The sequence below is a fragment of the Scylla paramamosain genome, chromosome 8 (assembly GCF_035594125.1).
Source record: "Scylla paramamosain isolate STU-SP2022 chromosome 8, ASM3559412v1, whole genome shotgun sequence".
In the NCBI taxonomy this organism is placed as follows: Eukaryota; Metazoa; Arthropoda; class Malacostraca; order Decapoda; family Portunidae; genus Scylla; species Scylla paramamosain.
Window position 1 is genome coordinate 5,854,833 of NC_087158.1, and position 19,253 is coordinate 5,874,085.

Genomic DNA, 19,253 nt, shown 5'->3' on the forward strand with positions numbered 1-19,253 from the left:
ATGTTATTTATAAAAACGCTTAAATACATGCAAAGAACCTTATGTTTGGGAAATGGAAGGACATTATGAGAAACGTGTATTATGAGTGTTTTTAAGTTCCTTAAGTACCAAAAAAGCTACAACCCACAAATAACACTCTTTATAGAGAAAAAAAATAATTTTTTTTTTTTTTTTTTCATCTTCATAGGTTCTAAGATGTCAAAATTCTGTCGATATTCTTTGGGAATCGAAAACAAAATTACTGAAAACGTGTCTTTTCGGTGTTTTACGTAGAAAAAAAAAGTGTTTTTGAGCTTGTTACCTACAAAAAACGCGAAAAATAGATGCAAAGCACTTCCTATTGGGAAAGAAAAGGACATTACGAGAAACGTGTATAATGAGAGTCTTATTATTTTCGGGTAAAAGAACTTGTGGTTCACATGAACCACAAGGCAAAAAACTAAAAAACTCGTGTATATAAAGAAGTTTCTTAGATACCAAAATGCTGAAACTCATGAATAACAATCTTAATTGAGAAACAGAACAACATTTCCAAATGCGTGTATTTTGAGTGTTTTTTTTCACATTCTTAGCAAAACCCCAATTAGCATGCGAAACTAGCTTTATATGGGAAAAAAAAAATGACATTAACAGAAGTGTGTTTTGAGTGTTTTTGATCCTGTTAGGCAATAAAGCACTAAAAAGCAGGGCAATCATATTACATGGGAATAAAACCAACTTTTACCAAGAACTTGCCTTGAAGTGTTTTTCAGCTCCTTACATACCAAATCGCTAAAACGCATGCAAAACACTCCTTTATGGAGAACCAGAATAACATTACCAAAAACAAGTGTTTTTGAGTGTTTTTTTTTTTATCATGTTGCCTATAAAAACGCTTAAATACATGCAAAGATCCCTATATTTGGGAAACGAAAGAACATTACGAGAAATGTGTATTATGAATGTTTTTAAGTTAAGTACCAAAACGTTAAAACCTACAAATAACACTTTATAGAGAAAAAAATAAAATAAATAATAAAAAAAGCATTATTTTTTTGTTATTGATGTTCATAGGTACCAAGATGCCAAAATTCTGCCAAAATTCAGGGAAATTATGTGGAAAAAAGAACATTATCGAAAAAGTTAATTTTACCTTTTTTTCGGAGTTATGTACCAAACCATAAAGTGTATGCAAAGCCACCTATTTGGGAAAATTTAAGGACTTTACAAGAAACCTGTTTTTTTCAGTGTTTTTCCGCATGTTAGGCACCAAAACGATAGATAATATGAAAGTCACTCTACATGGAAATCCAAAACAAAATTACTAAAAACGTGACTTTTAAAAGATTTACGTAGAAAAACGCTAAAACGGATGCAAACCAACCAATATGAAAAAAATAGAATAACATTACCAGAAAAGTATATTTTGTGTGTTTTTGAGCTCGTTACATAAAAAAAAAACGTAAAAAAGGATGCAAAGCACTGTATATTAGGAAAAAAGACATAACGAAAAACGTGTATAATGAGTATTTTATAGTTTCACCAGAATCACAAGGCAAAAAACGCAAAAACTCGTCTGTGTGGAGGTTTCTAAGATACCAAAATGCTGAAACTCATGAATAACACTATTAATCAAGAAACAGAGCAACCTTACTAAATGCGTGTATTTTGAGTGATTTTTTACATTCTTAGTTACCAAAACCCCAAATTCCATGCGAAACTAGCTTTATGTGGGAAAAAAAAAATGACATTACCAGAAAAGTATCTTTGAGTGTTTTGACCGTGTTAGGCAATAAAGCACTAAAAAGCAGGGCAATCACATTACATGGGAATAAAAACAACTTTTACGAAGAACTTGCCTTTTACTGTTTTTTGACACGCATTTACAAAGGTTGTTCTGTTTCTCAATTAAGAGTGTTATTCATGAGTTTCAGCATTTTGGTATCTAGGAAACCTCCATATACACGAGATTTTTCGTTTTTTGCCTTGTTTTTTTTTTTTTCAACTATAAAACATTCATTATACATTTTTCTCGCAAAGTCTCTTTGTTTCTCAATATAGAGTGCTTTGTATCAATTTTTGCGTTTTTTTGTAGGTAACAAGCTCAAAAAAACTCAAAATATACATTTTTGGTAATGTTTTTTTCCTTCTTGATATTGGTTGTTTTGCATCAGTTTTAGCGTTTTTCTACGTAAAACACTGAGAAGACACGTTTTCAGTAATTTTCTTTTGGATTCCCACATAGAGTAAATTTTATTTATCATTTTGGTGCCTAACATGCTGAAAAACACTCAAAAGACAGATTTCTGGTAAGGTTTTTAATTTTCTCATATGCGAGGCCTTGCATGTCTTTTGAGTGTTTTTGAGCGTGTTACGCAATAAAGGAGGGGCAATCACATTACATGGGAATAAAACCAAATTTTACCAAAAACTTGCCTTTAAGTGTTTTTGAGCTCCTTACATACCAAAACGCTAAAACGTATGCAAAATACATTTTATGGAAAAAAAGAATAATATTACCAAATACATGTATTTTTAGTGTTTTTGATCATGTTATCTATAAAAACGCTTAAATACATGCAAAGAACGTTATGTTTGGGAAACGAAAGGATATTACGAGAAACGTGTATTATGAGTGTTTTTTAAGTTCCTTCAGTACCTAAAAGCTAAAACCCACAAATAACACTCTTTATTTAGTAAAGAAATAATAAATAAAAAAATTAAAAAATGGGAATTTTTTTTTTGTTATTCATCGTAATAGGTACCGAGATGCCAAAATTCTGCCAAAATTCAGGGAATTTATGTGGAAAAAAGAACATTACCAAAAAAGTTAATTATAGCTTTTTTTCGGATTGTTATGTACTAAACCCTAAAGTACATGCAAAGCCACCTATATAGGGAAGTTAAACGACTTTACCAGAAACCTGTCTTTCCAGTGTTTTTCAGCATGTTAGGTACCAAAACGATAAATAATATGGAAGTCAGTCAATATGTGAATCCAAAACAAAATTACTGAAAACGTGTCCTTTCAGTACTTTACGTAGAAAAACGGTAAAGCGGATGCAAACCAACCTATATGAAGAAATTGAATAACATTACCAAAAATATATATTTTGAGTGTTTTTGAACTTGTTACAAAAAAATGCAAAAATGGATGTAAAGCATTCTATATTAGGAAAGAATAGGACATTAAGAGAAACGTGTATAATGAGTGTTTTATATTTTTTAAAAGAATCACAAGGCAATAAACACAAAAACTCGTGTATATAGAGAAATTTCTTACATACCAAAATGATTAAATGCATGAATAACACTTTTAATCAATAAACAGAACTACCTTACCAAATTCTTTATTTTGAGTGTTTTTTCACATTCTTAGTTACTAAAATGCGAAATTACATGCGAAACTACCTTCATGTGGGAAAAAAAAATGATATTACCAAAAAAGTGTCTTTTTAGTTTTTTTGTGCGTGAGATGCAACAAAGCACTAAAAAGCAGAATAATCACATTACATAGGAATAAAACCAACTTTTACGAAGAATTTGCCTTTAAGTGTTTTTTAGATCCTTACATACCAAATCGCTAAAACGCATGCAAAACACGCTTAATGGAGAAAAAGAATAACATTACCAAAAACATGTATTTTGAGTGTTTTTGATCATGTAACCTATAAAAACGCTTAAATACATGTAAAGAACCCTATGTTTGTATAACAAAAGGACATTACGAAAATCGTGTATTATGAGTGTTTTTAAGTTAAGTACCAAAAAGCTAAAACCCACAAATAACACTCTTTACAGAGAGATTTTTTTTTTTTTTGTTATTCATCTTCATAGGTTCCGAAATGCAAAAATTCTGGCAAAATTCATGGAAATTTTGTAAAAAAAAAAATCATTTAAAAAAAAATCATTTTAGCTTTTTTCCGATGTTATGTACAAACCCTGAAGTGCATGCAAATCCACCTATATGGGGAAATTACACGACTTTACCAGAAACCTGTCTTTTGAGTGTTTTTCAGCAATTTCAACAATATTACAGAAAACGTGTCCTTTCAGTGATTTACGTAGAAAAACACAAAACGGATGTGTTTTTGAGTTTGTTACCTACAAAAAATGTAAAAATGGATGGAAAACACTTTATATTGGCAAAGAAAAGGACATTACGAGAACCGTGTATGAGTGTTTTATAGTTTCACAAGAACCAAAAGGTAAAAAAAATAAAAAACTCGTGTACATAAAGAAGTTTCTTACATACCAAAAAGGTAAAACTCATGAATAACACTTTTTAATTTTGAAACAGAAATACCTTATCAAATGTGTGTACTAGAAAAGTTTCTTACATACCAAAATGCTGAAACTCATGAATAACACTTTTAATTAAGAAATAGAACAACCTTACTAATTGCCTGTGTTTTGAGTTTTTTCACATTCTTAGTTACCAAAACCCCAAATTCCATGCAAAACTAGCTTTATGTGGGAAAAAAAATGATATTAGCAGAAAAGTGTCTTTTGAGTGTTTTTGAGCGTGTTAGGCAATAAAGCACAAAAAATCAGGGCAATCACATTACATGCGAATAAAAACAACTTTTACCAAGAACTTGCCTTTAAGTGTTTTTGAGCTCATTACATACCAAAATGCTAAAACGCATGCAAAACACCTTTTATGGAGAAACAATAAAATTACCAAAAACATTTATTTTGAGTGTTTTTGATCATATTATATATATATATATATAAAAACGCTTAAATACATATGTGAAGATCCTTATGTTTGCGAAACGAAAGGACATTAAGAGAAATGTGTATTATATGTGATTTTAAGTTCCTTAAATACCAAAAAGCTAAAACCCACAAATAACACTCTTTATTTAGAAAAAAAAGTAAGAAAATAAAAAAATAGGATTTTTTTTTATTCATCTTTATAAGTACAGAGATGCCAAAATTCTGGGAAAATTAAAAGAAAATGATCAAAAAAGTTAATTTTAGCTTTTTTTTCGGACTCTTATGTACCAAACCCTAAAGTGCATCCAAAGACTCCTATGTGAGGAAATTAAACGACCTTACCATAAATCTGTTTTTTGAGTGTTTTCAGCATGTTAGACACCAAAACGATAAAAAATAAGAACTCACTCTATATGAGAATCGTAAAACAAAATTGCTGAAAACGTGTCTTTTCAGTGTTTTACGTAGAAACACGCTGAAACGGATGTAAACCAACCAATATCAAGAAATAGAAAAATATTACCAAAAAGGTATATTTTGAGTCTTTTTCAGCTTGTTACCTACAAAAAAACTCGAAAATTCATGCAAAGCACTATATATTAGAAAATAAAAGGACTTTGCAAGAAAAGTGTATAATGAGTTTTTTTTTATAGTTCAATAGAACCAAAAGGCAAAAAACAAAAAACTCGTGTATATGGAGAAGGTTCCTAGATATCAAAATGCTGAAACTCATAAATAACACTCTTAATTGAGAAACAGAACAACCTTACTAAATGCGTGTATTTTGAGTGCTTTTCACATTCTTAGTTACCAAAACCCCAAATTGCATGCGAAACCACCTTTATGTGAGAAAAATATGTCATTACCAGAAAAGTGTGTTTTAAGTGTTTTTGAGCGTGATAGGCAATAAAGCACTAAAAAGCAGAGCAATCATATTACATTGCAGTAAGACCAATTTATAGCAAAAACTTGCCTTTAAGTATTTTTGAGCTCCTAATATACCAAACCGCTAAAACGCATGCAAAACAAACTTTATGGAGAAACAGAATAACATTACCGAAAACATGTATTTTGAGTGTTTTTGATCATGTTATCTATAAAAACGCTTAAATACATGCAAAGAACATTATGTTTGGGAAAGAAAAGGACATTATGAAAAACGTGTATTATGAGTGTTTTTTTTAAGTTCCTTAAGTACCAAAAAGCTAAAACTCACAAATAACACTATTTAGAAAAAATAAATAAATAAAAAAATGAAAAAAATAGGATTTTTTTTTTTTTTTGTTATTTATCTTCATAGGTACAGAGATGCCAAAATTCAGGGAAAATTCAGGGCAATCATATGATAAAAGAATATTATCAAAAAAGTTAATTTCAGCTTTTTTTTCGGACTGTTATGTAACAAACCCTAAAGTGCATGTAAAGCTTCTTATATGAAGAAATTAAACGACCTTACCTTAAATCTGTTTTTTGAGAGTTTTTTAGCATGTTAGGCACCAAAACGATAAATAATAAGTAACTCACTCTATATGGGAATCCAAAACAAAGTTACTGAAAACGTATCTTCTCAGTGTTTTACGTAGAAAAACGCTAAAACGGAAGGTAAAGCAACCAATATCAAGAAATAGAAAAACAATACTAAAAAGGTATATTTCAAGTGTTTTTGAGCTTCTTACCTACAAAAAACGCGAAAATTGATGGAAAGCACTCTATATTGGGAAACCAAAGGACATTGCAAGAAAAGTGTATAATGAGTGTTTTATAGTTCAAAAGAACCACAAGGCAAAAAACGCAAAATCTCGTGTATATGGAGAGGCTTCCTAAAACTCATATATAACACTCCTAATTGAGAAACAGAACAACCTTAATAAATGCGTGTATTTTGAGTGCTTTTCACATTCTTAGTTACCAAAAACCATAAATTGCATGCGAAAATAGATTTGTGGGAAAAAAAAAGACTTTACCAGTAAAGTGTCTTTTGAGTGTTTTTGAGCGTGATAGGCAATAAAGCACTAAAAAGGAGGGCAATCACATTACATTGGAGGAAAACGAATTTTTACCAAGAACTTGCCTTTAAGTGTTTTTGAGCTCCTTATATACCAAAACACTAAAACGCATATAAAACACTCTTTTTGGTGAAACAGAATAACATTTCCAAAAACATGTATTTTTAGTGTTTTTGATCATGTTACCAATAAAAAAGCTTAAATACATGGAAAGAACACTATTTTTGGGAAAGAAAAGAAGATTACGAGAAACGTATATTATGAGTGTTTTTAATTTCATTTATTATCAAAAAGCTAAAAGCCACAAATAACACTCTTTATTGAGAAACAATAAATAAATAAAAAAAAAAAATACGATATTTTTTTTTCTTTCTTAATCATCTTCACAGGTACTGAGATGCCAAAATTCGGGCAAAGTTCAGGAAATTATATGAAGGAAGAACATTATCAAAAAAGTTAAATTTAACTTTTTTTTCGGAATGTTATGTACCAAACCCCTAAAGTGCATGCAAAGCCACCTATATGGGGAAATTATACGTCTTTGTCTTATGAGTGTTTTTCAGCATTTTAGGAACCAACACGATAAAACCCAAGGAAGTCAACCTATATGGGAATCCAAAACAAAATTACTGAAAACGTGTTATACGTAGAAAACGCTAAAACGGATGCAAACCAACTAAAATGAAGAAATAGAATAAGATTACCAAAAAGGTATATTTTGAGAGTTTTTGAAATTGTTACCTACAAAAAACGCGAAAATGGATGGAAAGCACTCTAGATTGGGAAGCAAATGGACATTACGAGAAACGACTATAATGAGTGTTTTATAGTTTCACAAGAACCACAAGGCAAAAAACGCAAAAAACTCGTGTATATAAAGAAGTTTCTTACATTCCAAAATGCTGAAACTCAAGAATAAGACTTTTAATTGAGAAACAAAACTATCTTACCAAATGTGAGTATTTTGTGTTTTTCACATTCTTAGTTACGAAAAACCGAAATTACAAGCGAAACTAGTTTTATGTGGGAAAAAAATGACATTACCAGAAAAGTGTCTTTTGAGTGTTTTAGAGCATGATATGCAACAAAGCACTAAAAAGCAGAACAATCACATTGCATGGGAATGAAACCAACATTTACCAAAAACATACCTTTAAGTGTTTTTAACTCCTTACATAAGAAAACGCTAAAACGCATGCAAAACAATCTTTATGGAGAAATAAAATATCATTACTAAAAACATGAAATTTAAGTGTTTTTGATGATGTTACCTATAAAAACGTTTAAATACATGCAAAGAACCCTATGTTTGTGAAACGAAAGGATATTATGAAAATTATGTATTATGAGAGTTTTTAGGTTCCTTAAGTACCAAAAAGCTAAAACACACAAATAACACTCTTTATAGAGAAAAAAATAAATAAATAAAAATAAATGAAGTTTTTTTTTTTTTTCTTATTCATCTTCATAGGTACCGAGATGCATAAATTCCGGCAAAATTCAGGGAAATTAGGTGAAGAAAAAAAATTTACAAAAAAAAATTTTAGCTTTTTTCCGGAGTTATGTACCAAACCCTGAAGTGCATCCAAAGCCACTTATATGGAAAAATTACACGACTTTACCAGAAACCTGTACCAGAAACAATTTCAACAATATTACTGAAAACGAGTCTTTTCAGAGATTTACGAAGAAAAACGCTAAAACTGATACAAACCAACCAATATGAAGAAATAGAATAACATTACCAAAAAGATATATTTTTAGTGTTTTTAAGCTTGTTTCCTACAAAAAATGCAAAAATGGATGGAAAGCACTCTATATTAGGAAACAAAAGAACATTACGAGAAATGAGAAATAATGAGTGTTTTATAGTTTCACAAGAACCACAAGGCAATAAACGCAAAAACTTACATACCAAAATGATGAAATGCATGAATAACACTTTTAATCGAGAAACAGAACTACTCTAACAAATTGTGTATTTTGCGTGTTTTTCACATTCTTAGTTACGAAATTGCCAAATTACATGCGAAACTAGCTTTATTTGGGGAAAAAATGACATTATCAGAAAATTTCTTTTGAGTGTTTTAGAGCGTGATATGCAACAAAGCACTAAAAAGCAGAACAATCACATTAATTGGGAATAAAAGCAACTTTTACGAAGAATTTGCCTTTAAGTGTTTTTTAACTCCTTACATACCAAAACGCTAAAACGCATGTAAAACACGCTTTATGGAGAAACAGAAACGCTTAAATACATGTAAAGAACCCTATGTTTGTATAAGAAAAGGACATTACAAAAATCGTCTATTATGAGTGTTTTTAAGTTCCTTAAGTACCAAAAAGCTAAAACTCACAAATAACACTTTATAGAGAAAATAAAATGTTATTCATTTTCATAGGTACCGAGAGAGCAAAATTCTGGAAAAATTCAGGGAAATTTTGTAAAAAAAAAAAATCATTATAAAAAAATAATTTTAGCTTTTTTTCCGGAGTTATGTACCAAACCCTGAAGTGCATGCAAACCCACCTATATGGAGAAATTACTCGACATTACCAGAAACCTATCTTTTGAGTGTTTTTTCAGCAATTTCAACAATATTACTGAAAACGTGTCTTTTAATTGATTTACAAAGAAAAACGCTAAAACGGATGCAAACCAACCAATATGAAGAAATAGATACATTACAAAAAAGATATATTTTGATGTGTTTTTGAGCTTGTTACCTACAAAAAAATGCGAAAATAGATGAAACGTACTCTATATTAGGAAAGAAAGGGACATTACGAGAAACGTATATAATGAATGTTTTATAGTTTAACAAGAACCACAAGGCAAAAGACTCAAAAACTCGTGTACAGAAAGAAGTTTCTTGCATACCAAAATGCTGAAACTCTGAATAACACTTTTAATTGAGAAACAGAATTACCTTACAAAATGTGTGTATTTTGAGTGTTTTTCACATTCTTAGTTACGAAAATCCCAAATTACATGCGAAACTCGCATGTAATTTCCCACTTTATGTGGGAAATAAATGACATTACAAAAAAAAGTGTCTTTTGAGTGTTTTTGAGCGTTATATGCAACAAAGCACTAAAAAGCTGAACAATCACATTACATTGGAATAAAACTAAATTTTACGGAGAATAAAAAAATGAACAAGCTTACCAAATGAGTGAATTTTGGGTGTTTTCACAATCTTAGTTACCAAAACCTCAAATTGCATGCGAAATATTGTGGGATAAAAATGTGGGAAAAAATTACATTAACATAAAAAAGTTTTTTCGAGTGTTTTTGAGCGTGTTAGGAAATAAAGCACTAAAAAGCAGGGCAATCACATTACATATGGATAAAACCAATTTTTACCAAGAATATCCCTTTAAGATTTTTTTAACTCCTTACATACAAAAACGCTAAAACGCATGCAAAACACCCTTTATGGAGAAACAGAATAACATTACCAAAAACACGTAATTTGAGTGTTTTTGTTCATGTTACCTATAAAAACATTTATAAACATGTTTGGGAAACGAAAAAAAACATTAGGAGAAATGTGTATTGTGAGTGTTTTTAAGTTTCTTAAGTACCAAAAAGCTAAAAGCCACAAATAACACTCTTATAGAGATAAATAAATAAATAAATAAATAAATAAAAAAATAGCATTTTTTTTTATCATTCATATTAATAGGTACTGAGATGCTGAAAGTCTGGCAAAATTCAGGGAAATTATGTGGAAAAAACAACATTATCAAAAAAGTTAATTTTTAGCTTATTTTCAGACTGTTATGTACGAAACCCTAAACTGCATCCAAAGCCACCTATATGGGGAAATTACACGACTGTACCAGAAACCTCTCTTTTGAGTTTTTTTTTTTCTTTTTTAGCATGTTTGGCATCAAAAGTATAAATAATATGGAAGTCACTCAATATAGGAATGCAAAACAAAATTACTGAAAACGTGTCTTTTCGTTGTTTTACGTAGAAAAACGCTAAAACGGATGCAAACCAACCAATATGAAGAAATACAATAATGTTACCAAAAAGGTATATTTTGAGTGTTTTTTGAGCCTGTTCACCACAAAAAACGCAAAAATGGATGCAAAGCACTCTATATTGGGAAACAAAAGGACATTACGAGAAACGTGTATAATGAGTGTTTTATGGTTTCACAAGAAGAACAAGGCAAAAAACGCAAAAAATATATGGATAACTTTTCTTAGATACCAAAATGCTGAAACTCATGAATAACACTCTTAATTGAGAAACAGAACAACCTTACTAAATGCGTGTATTTTGAGAGCTTTTCACATTCTTAGTTACCAAAACCCCAAATTGCATGTGAAACCAGATTTATGTGGGAAAAAATGACATTCCCAGAAAAGTGTCTTCTGAGTGTTTTTGAGCGTGATAGGATATAAAGCACTAAAAAGCAGGGGAATCACATTAAATTCGAATAAAACCAATTTTTACCAAGAACTTGCCTTTAAGTGTTTTTGAGCTTCTTATATACCAAAACGCTAAAACGCATGCAAAACATACTTTATGGAGAAACAGAATAACATTACCAAAAACATGTATTTTGAGTGTTTTTGATCATGTTACCAATAAAACGCTTAAAAACATGCTAAGAACCCTATTTGTGGAAAACGAAAAGACATTACGAGAAACGTGTATTATGAGTGTTTTTAAATTCATTAAGTACCAAAAAGCTAAAAGCCACAAATAACTCTATTAAGAAAAAATAAATAAATAAATAAAAAAATAAGAATATTTTTTTCTTTCTTGTTCTTCTTCACAGGTACCGAGATGCCAAAATTCGGGCAAAATTCATGAAATTTTGTGAAATAAGAACATTATCAAAAAAGTTAATTATAGCTTTTTTTTTCGACTGTTATGTAGCAAACCCTAAAGTGCATGCAAAACCACCTATATGGGGAAATCAAACGTCTTTGCCAGAAAACTGTCTTATGAGTGTTTTTCAGCATGTTAGGCACCAAAACGATAAATAACATGGAAGTCATTCTATATGGGAATCCAAAACAAAATTACTGAAAACGTGTCTTTTCGGTGTTTTACGTAGAAAAACGGTAAACGGATGCAAACCAACCGATATGAAAAAAGAAAAGAATAACATTACCAAAAAGGTATATTTTGAGTGTTTTTGAGCTTGTTACCTACAAAAAAGGTGAAAATGGATGCAAAGCACTTCCTATTGGGAAACAAAAGGACATTATGAGAAACGTGTATAATGAGTGTCTTATTATTTTTCGAGCAAAAGACTTGTGGTTCACAAGAACCACAAAGCAAAAAACGCAAAAACTCGTGTATATAAAGAAGTTGATTAGATACCAAAATGCTGAAACTCATGAATAACAATCTTAATTGAGAAACAGAACAACCTTACCAAAAGCGTATATTTTCAGTGTTTTTCACATTATTAGCAAAATCCCAAAAAGCATGCGAAACTAGCTTTATGTGGGAGAAAAATAACATTACCAGAAGTGTCTTTTGAGTGTTTTTGAGCGTGTTAGGCAATAGAGCACTAAAAAGCAGGGCAATCACATTACATGGGAATAAAACTAACTTTGACCAAGAACTTGTTATTATGTGTTTTTGAGCTCTTTACATACCAAAAAGCTTAAACGCATGCAAAACACTCCTTTATGGAGAAGCAGAAAAACATTACAAAAAATATGTGTTTTAAGTGTTTTTGATCATGTTACCTATAAAAACGCTTAAATACATGCAAAGAACCCTATCATTGGGAAACGAAAGGACATTACGAGAAACGTGTATTATGACTGTTTTTAAGTTCCTTAAGTACCAAAACGTTAAAACCCACAAATAACACTCTTTAAAGAGAAAAAATATATATATAAATAAATAAAAAAAATAGCTTTTTTTTTTATTGATTTTCATAAGTACCGAGATGCCAAAATTCTGCCAAAATTCAGAGAATTTATGTGGAAAAAAGAACATTATCAAAAAAGTTAATTATAGCGTTTTTTTCGGATTGTTATTTACCAAACCCTAAAGTGCATGCAAAGCCACCTATATGAGGAAATTAAACGACTTCATCAGAAACCTGTCTTTTCAGTGTTTTTCAGCATGTTAGGCATCAAACCGATAAATAATAAGGAAGTTAGTCAATAACAAAATGACTGAAAACGTATCATTGCAGTGTTTTACGTAGAAAAAACGCTAAAACGGAGGCAAAGCAACGAATATGAAGAAATAGAATAACATTACCAAAAAGTGTTTTTGAGCTTTTTACTTACAAAACACGCGAAAAAGGATGTAAAAGCACTCTATATTGGAAAGGAAAAGGACATTTAGAGAAACGTGTATAATGATTGTTTTATAGTTTCACACGAACCACAAGGCAAAAAACGCAAAAACTCGTGTATATAGAGATGTTTCTTACATACGAAAATGCTGAAAGGCAGGAATAACACTTTTAATTGAGAAACAGAACTACCTTACCAAATGTGTGTATTTTGAGTGTTTTTCACATTTTTAGTTACAACAATCCGAAAATACATGCAAAACTAGCTTTATGTGGGGAAAAAAAAAAGATATTACCAGAAAAGTGTCTTTTGAGTGTATTTGAGTGTATATGCAACAAAGCACTAAAAAGCAGAACAATCACATTACATGGGAATAAAACCAACTTTTACGAAGAACTTGCCTTTAAATGTTTTTTTTTAACTCCTTACATACCAAAACGTTAAAACGCATGCAAAACACCCTTTATGGAGAAACAGAGTAACATTACCAAAAAACATGCATTTTCTGTGTTTTTGATCATGTTATTTATAAAAACGCTTAAATACATGCAAAGAACCTTATGTTTGGGAAATGGAAGGACATTATGAGAAACGTGTATTATGAGTGTTTTTAAGTTCCTTAAGTACCAAAAAAGCTACAACCCACAAATAACACTCTTTATAGAGAAAAAAAATAATTTTTTTTTTTTTTTTTTTCATCTTCATAGGTTCTAAGATGTCAAAATTCTGTCGATATTCTTTGGGAATCGAAAACAAAATTACTGAAAACGTGTCTTTTCGGTGTTTTACGTAGAAAAAAAAAAGTGTTTTTGAGCTTGTTACCTACAAAAAACGCGAAAAATAGATGCAAAGCACTTCCTATTGGGAAAGAAAAGGACATTACGAGAAACGTGTATAATGAGAGTCTTATTATTTTCGGGTAAAAGAACTTGTGGTTCACATGAACCACAAGGCAAAAAACTAAAAAACTCGTGTATATAAAGAAGTTTCTTAGATACCAAAATGCTGAAACTCATGAATAACAATCTTAATTGAGAAACAGAACAACATTTCCAAATGCGTGTATTTTGAGTGTTTTTTTTCACATTCTTAGCAAAACCCCAATTAGCATGCGAAACTAGCTTTATATGGGAAAAAAAAATGACATTAACAGAAGTGTGTTTTGAGTGTTTTTGATCCTGTTAGGCAATAAAGCACTAAAAAGCAGGGCAATCATATTACATGGGAATAAAACCAACTTTTACCAAGAACTTGCCTTGAAGTGTTTTTCAGCTCCTTACATACCAAATCGCTAAAACGCATGCAAAACACTCCTTTATGGAGAACCAGAATAACATTACCAAAAACAAGTGTTTTTGAGTGTTTTTTTTTTTATCATGTTGCCTATAAAAACGCTTAAATACATGCAAAGATCCCTATATTTGGGAAACGAAAGAACATTACGAGAAATGTGTATTATGAATGTTTTTAAGTTAAGTACCAAAACGTTAAAACCTACAAATAACACTTTATAGAGAAAAAAATAAAATAAATAATAAAAAAAGCATTATTTTTTTGTTATTGATGTTCATAGGTACCAAGATGCCAAAATTCTGCCAAAATTCAGGGAAATTATGTGGAAAAAAGAACATTATCGAAAAAGTTAATTTTACCTTTTTTTCGGAGTTATGTACCAAACCATAAAGTGTATGCAAAGCCACCTATTTGGGAAAATTTAAGGACTTTACAAGAAACCTGTTTTTTTCAGTGTTTTTCCGCATGTTAGGCACCAAAACGATAGATAATATGAAAGTCACTCTACATGGAAATCCAAAACAAAATTACTAAAAACGTGACTTTTAAAAGATTTACGTAGAAAAACGCTAAAACGGATGCAAACCAACCAATATGAAAAAAATAGAATAACATTACCAGAAAAGTATATTTTGTGTGTTTTTGAGCTTGTTACATAAAAAAAAAACGTAAAAAAGGATGCAAAGCACTGTATATTAGGAAAAAAGACATAACGAAAAACGTGTATAATGAGTATTTTATAGTTTCACCAGAATCACAAGGCAAAAAACGCAAAAACTCGTCTGTGTGGAGGTTTCTAAGATACCAAAATGCTGAAACTCATGAATAACACTATTAATCAAGAAACAGAGCAACCTTACTAAATGCGTGTATTTTGAGTGATTTTTTACATTCTTAGTTACCAAAACCCCAAATTCCATGCGAAACTAGCTTTATGTGGGAAAAAAAAAATGACATTACCAGAAAAGTATCTTTGAGTGTTTTGACCGTGTTAGGCAATAAAGCACTAAAAAGCAGGGCAATCACATTACATGGGAATAAAAACAACTTTTACGAAGAACTTGCCTTTTACTGTTTTTTGACACGCATTTACAAAGGTTGTTCTGTTTCTCAATTAAGAGTGTTATTCATGAGTTTCAGCATTTTGGTATCTAGGAAACCTCCATATACACGAGATTTTTCGTTTTTTGCCTTGTTTTTTTTTTTTCAACTATAAAACATTCATTATACATTTTTCTCGCAAAGTCTCTTTGTTTCTCAATATAGAGTGCTTTGTATCAATTTTTGCGTTTTTTTGTAGGTAACAAGCTCAAAAAAACTCAAAATATACATTTTTGGTAATGTTTTTTTCCTTCTTGATATTGGTTGTTTTGCATCAGTTTTAGCGTTTTTCTACGTAAAACACTGAGAAGACACGTTTTCAGTAATTTTCTTTTGGATTCCCACATAGAGTAAATTTTATTTATCATTTTGGTGCCTAACATGCTGAAAAACACTCAAAAGACAGATTTCGGGTAAGGTTTTTAATTTTCTCATATGCGAGGCCTTGCATGTCTTTTGAGTGTTTTTGAGCGTGTTACGCAATAAAGGAGGGGCAATCACATTACATGGGAATAAAACCAAATTTTACCAAAAACTTGCCTTTAAGTGTTTTTGAGCTCCTTACATACCAAAACGCTAAAACGTATGCAAAATACATTTTATGGAAAAAAAGAATAATATTACCAAATACATGTATTTTTAGTGTTTTTGATCATGTTATCTATAAAAACGCTTAAATACATGCAAAGAACGTTATGTTTGGGAAACGAAAGGATATTACGAGAAACGTGTATTATGAGTGTTTTTTAAGTTCCTTCAGTACCTAAAAGCTAAAACCCACAAATAACACTCTTTATTTAGTAAAGAAATAATAAATAAAAAAATTAAAAAATGGGAATTTTTTTTTTGTTATTCATCGTAATAGGTACCGAGATGCCAAAATTCTGCCAAAATTCAGGGAATTTATGTGGAAAAAAGAACATTACCAAAAAAGTTAATTATAGCTTTTTTTCGGATTGTTATGTACTAAACCCTAAAGTACATGCAAAGCCACCTATATAGGGAAGTTAAACGACTTTACCAGAAACCTGTCTTTCCAGTGTTTTTCAGCATGTTAGGTACCAAAACGATAAATAATATGGAAGTCAGTCAATATGTGAATCCAAAACAAAATTACTGAAAACGTGTCCTTTCAGTACTTTACGTAGAAAAACGGTAAAGCGGATGCAAACCAACCTATATGAAGAAATTGAATAACATTACCAAAAATATATATTTTGAGTGTTTTTGAACTTGTTACAAAAAAATGCAAAAATGGATGTAAAGCATTCTATATTAGGAAAGAATAGGACATTAAGAGAAACGTGTATAATGAGTGTTTTATATTTTTTAAAAGAATCACAAGGCAATAAACACAAAAACTCGTGTATATAGAGAAATTTCTTACATACCAAAATGATTAAATGCATGAATAACACTTTTAATCAATAAACAGAACTACCTTACCAAATTCTTTATTTTGAGTGTTTTTTCACATTCTTAGTTACTAAAATGCGAAATTACATGCGAAACTACCTTCATGTGGGAAAAAAAAATGATATTACCAAAAAAGTGTCTTTTTAGTTTTTTTGTGCGTGAGATGCAACAAAGCACTAAAAAGCAGAATAATCACATTACATAGGAATAAAACCAACTTTTACGAAGAATTTGCCTTTAAGTGTTTTTTAGATCCTTACATACCAAATCGCTAAAACGCATGCAAAACACGCTTAATGGAGAAAAAGAATAACATTACCAAAAACATGTATTTTGAGTGTTTTTGATCATGTAACCTATAAAAACGCTTAAATACATGTAAAGAACCCTATGTTTGTATAACAAAAGGACATTACGAAAATCGTGTATTATGAGTGTTTTTAAGTTAAGTACCAAAAAGCTAAAACCCACAAATAACACTCTTTACAGAGAGATTTTTTTTTTTTTTGTTATTCATCTTCATAGGTTCCGAAATGCAAAAATTCTGGCAAAATTCATGGAAATTTTGTAAAAAAAAAAATCATTTAAAAAAAAATCATTTTAGCTTTTTTCCGATGTTATGTACAAACCCTGAAGTGCATGCAAATCCACCTATATGGGGAAATTACACGACTTTACCAGAAACCTGTCTTTTGAGTGTTTTTCAGCAATTTCAACAATATTACAGAAAACGTGTCCTTTCAGTGATTTACGTAGAAAAACACAAAACGGATGTGTTTTTGAGTTTGTTACCTACAAAAAATGTAAAAATGGATGGAAAACACTTTATATTGGCAAAGAAAAGGACATTACGAGAACCGTGTATGAGTGTTTTATAGTTTCACAAGAACCAAAAGGTAAAAAAAATAAAAAACTCGTGTACATAAAGAAGTTTCTTACATACCAAAAAGGTAAAACTCATGAATAACACTTTTTAATTTTGAAACAGAAATACCTTATCAAATGTGTGTACTAGAAAAGTTTCTTACATACCAAAATGCTGAAACTCATGAATAACACTTTTAATTAAGAAATAGAACAACCTTACTAATTGCCTGTGTTTTGAGTTTTTTCACATTCTTAGTTACCAAAACCCCAAATTCCATGCAAAACTAGCTTTATGTGGGAAAAAAAATGATATTAGCAGAAAAGTGTCTTTTGAGTGTTTTTGAGCGTGTTAGGCAATAAAGCACAAAAAATCAGGGCAATCACATTACATGCGAATAAAAACAACTTTTACCAAGAACTTGCCTTTAAGTGTTTTTGAGCTCATTACATACCAAAATGCTAAAACGCATGCAAAACACCTTTTATGGAGAAACAATAAAATTACCAAAAACATTTATTTTGAGTGTTTTTGATCATATTATATATATATATATAAAAACGCTTAAATACATATGTGAAGATCCTTATGTTTGCGAAACGAAAGGACATTAAGAGAAATGTGTATTATATGTGATTTTAAGTTCCTTAAATACCAAAAAGCTAAAACCCACAAATAACACTCTTTATTTAGAAAAAAAAGTAAGAAAATAAAAAAATAGGATTTTTTTTTATTCATCTTTATAAGTACAGAGATGCCAAAATTCTGGGAAAATTAAAAGAAAATGATCAAAAAAGTTAATTTTAGCTTTTTTTTCGGACTCTTATGTACCAAACCCTAAAGTGCATCCAAAGACTCCTATGTGAGGAAATTAAACGACCTTACCATAAATCTGTTTTTTGAGTGTTTTCAGCATGTTAGACACCAAAACGATAAAAAATAAGAACTCACTCTATATGAGAATCGTAAAACAAAATTGCTGAAAACGTGTCTTTTCAGTGTTTTACGTAGAAACACGCTGAAACGGATGTAAACCAACCAATATCAAGAAATAGAAAAATATTACCAAAAAGGTATATTTTGAGTCTTTTTCAGCTTGTTACCTACAAAAAAACTCGAAAATTCATGCAAAGCACTATATATTAGAAAATAAAAGGACTTTGCAAGAAAAGTGTATAATGAGTTTTTTTTTATAGTTCAATAGAACCAAAAGGCAAAAAACAAAAAACTCGTGTATATGGAGAAGGTTCCTAGATATCAAAATGCTGAAACTCATAAATAACACTCTTAATTGAGAAACAGAACAACCTTACTAAATGCGTGTATTTTGAGTGCTTTTCACATTCTTAGTTACCAAAACCCCAAATTGCATGCGAAACCACCTTTATGTGAGAAAAATATGTCATTACCAGAAAAGTGTCTTTTAAGTGTTTTTGAGCGTGATAGGCAATAAAGCACTAAAAAGCAGAGCAATCATATTACATTGCAGTAAGACCAATTTATAGCAAAAACTTGCCTTTAAGTATTTTTGAGCTCCTAATATACCAAACCGCTAAAACGCATGCAAAACAAACTTTATGGAG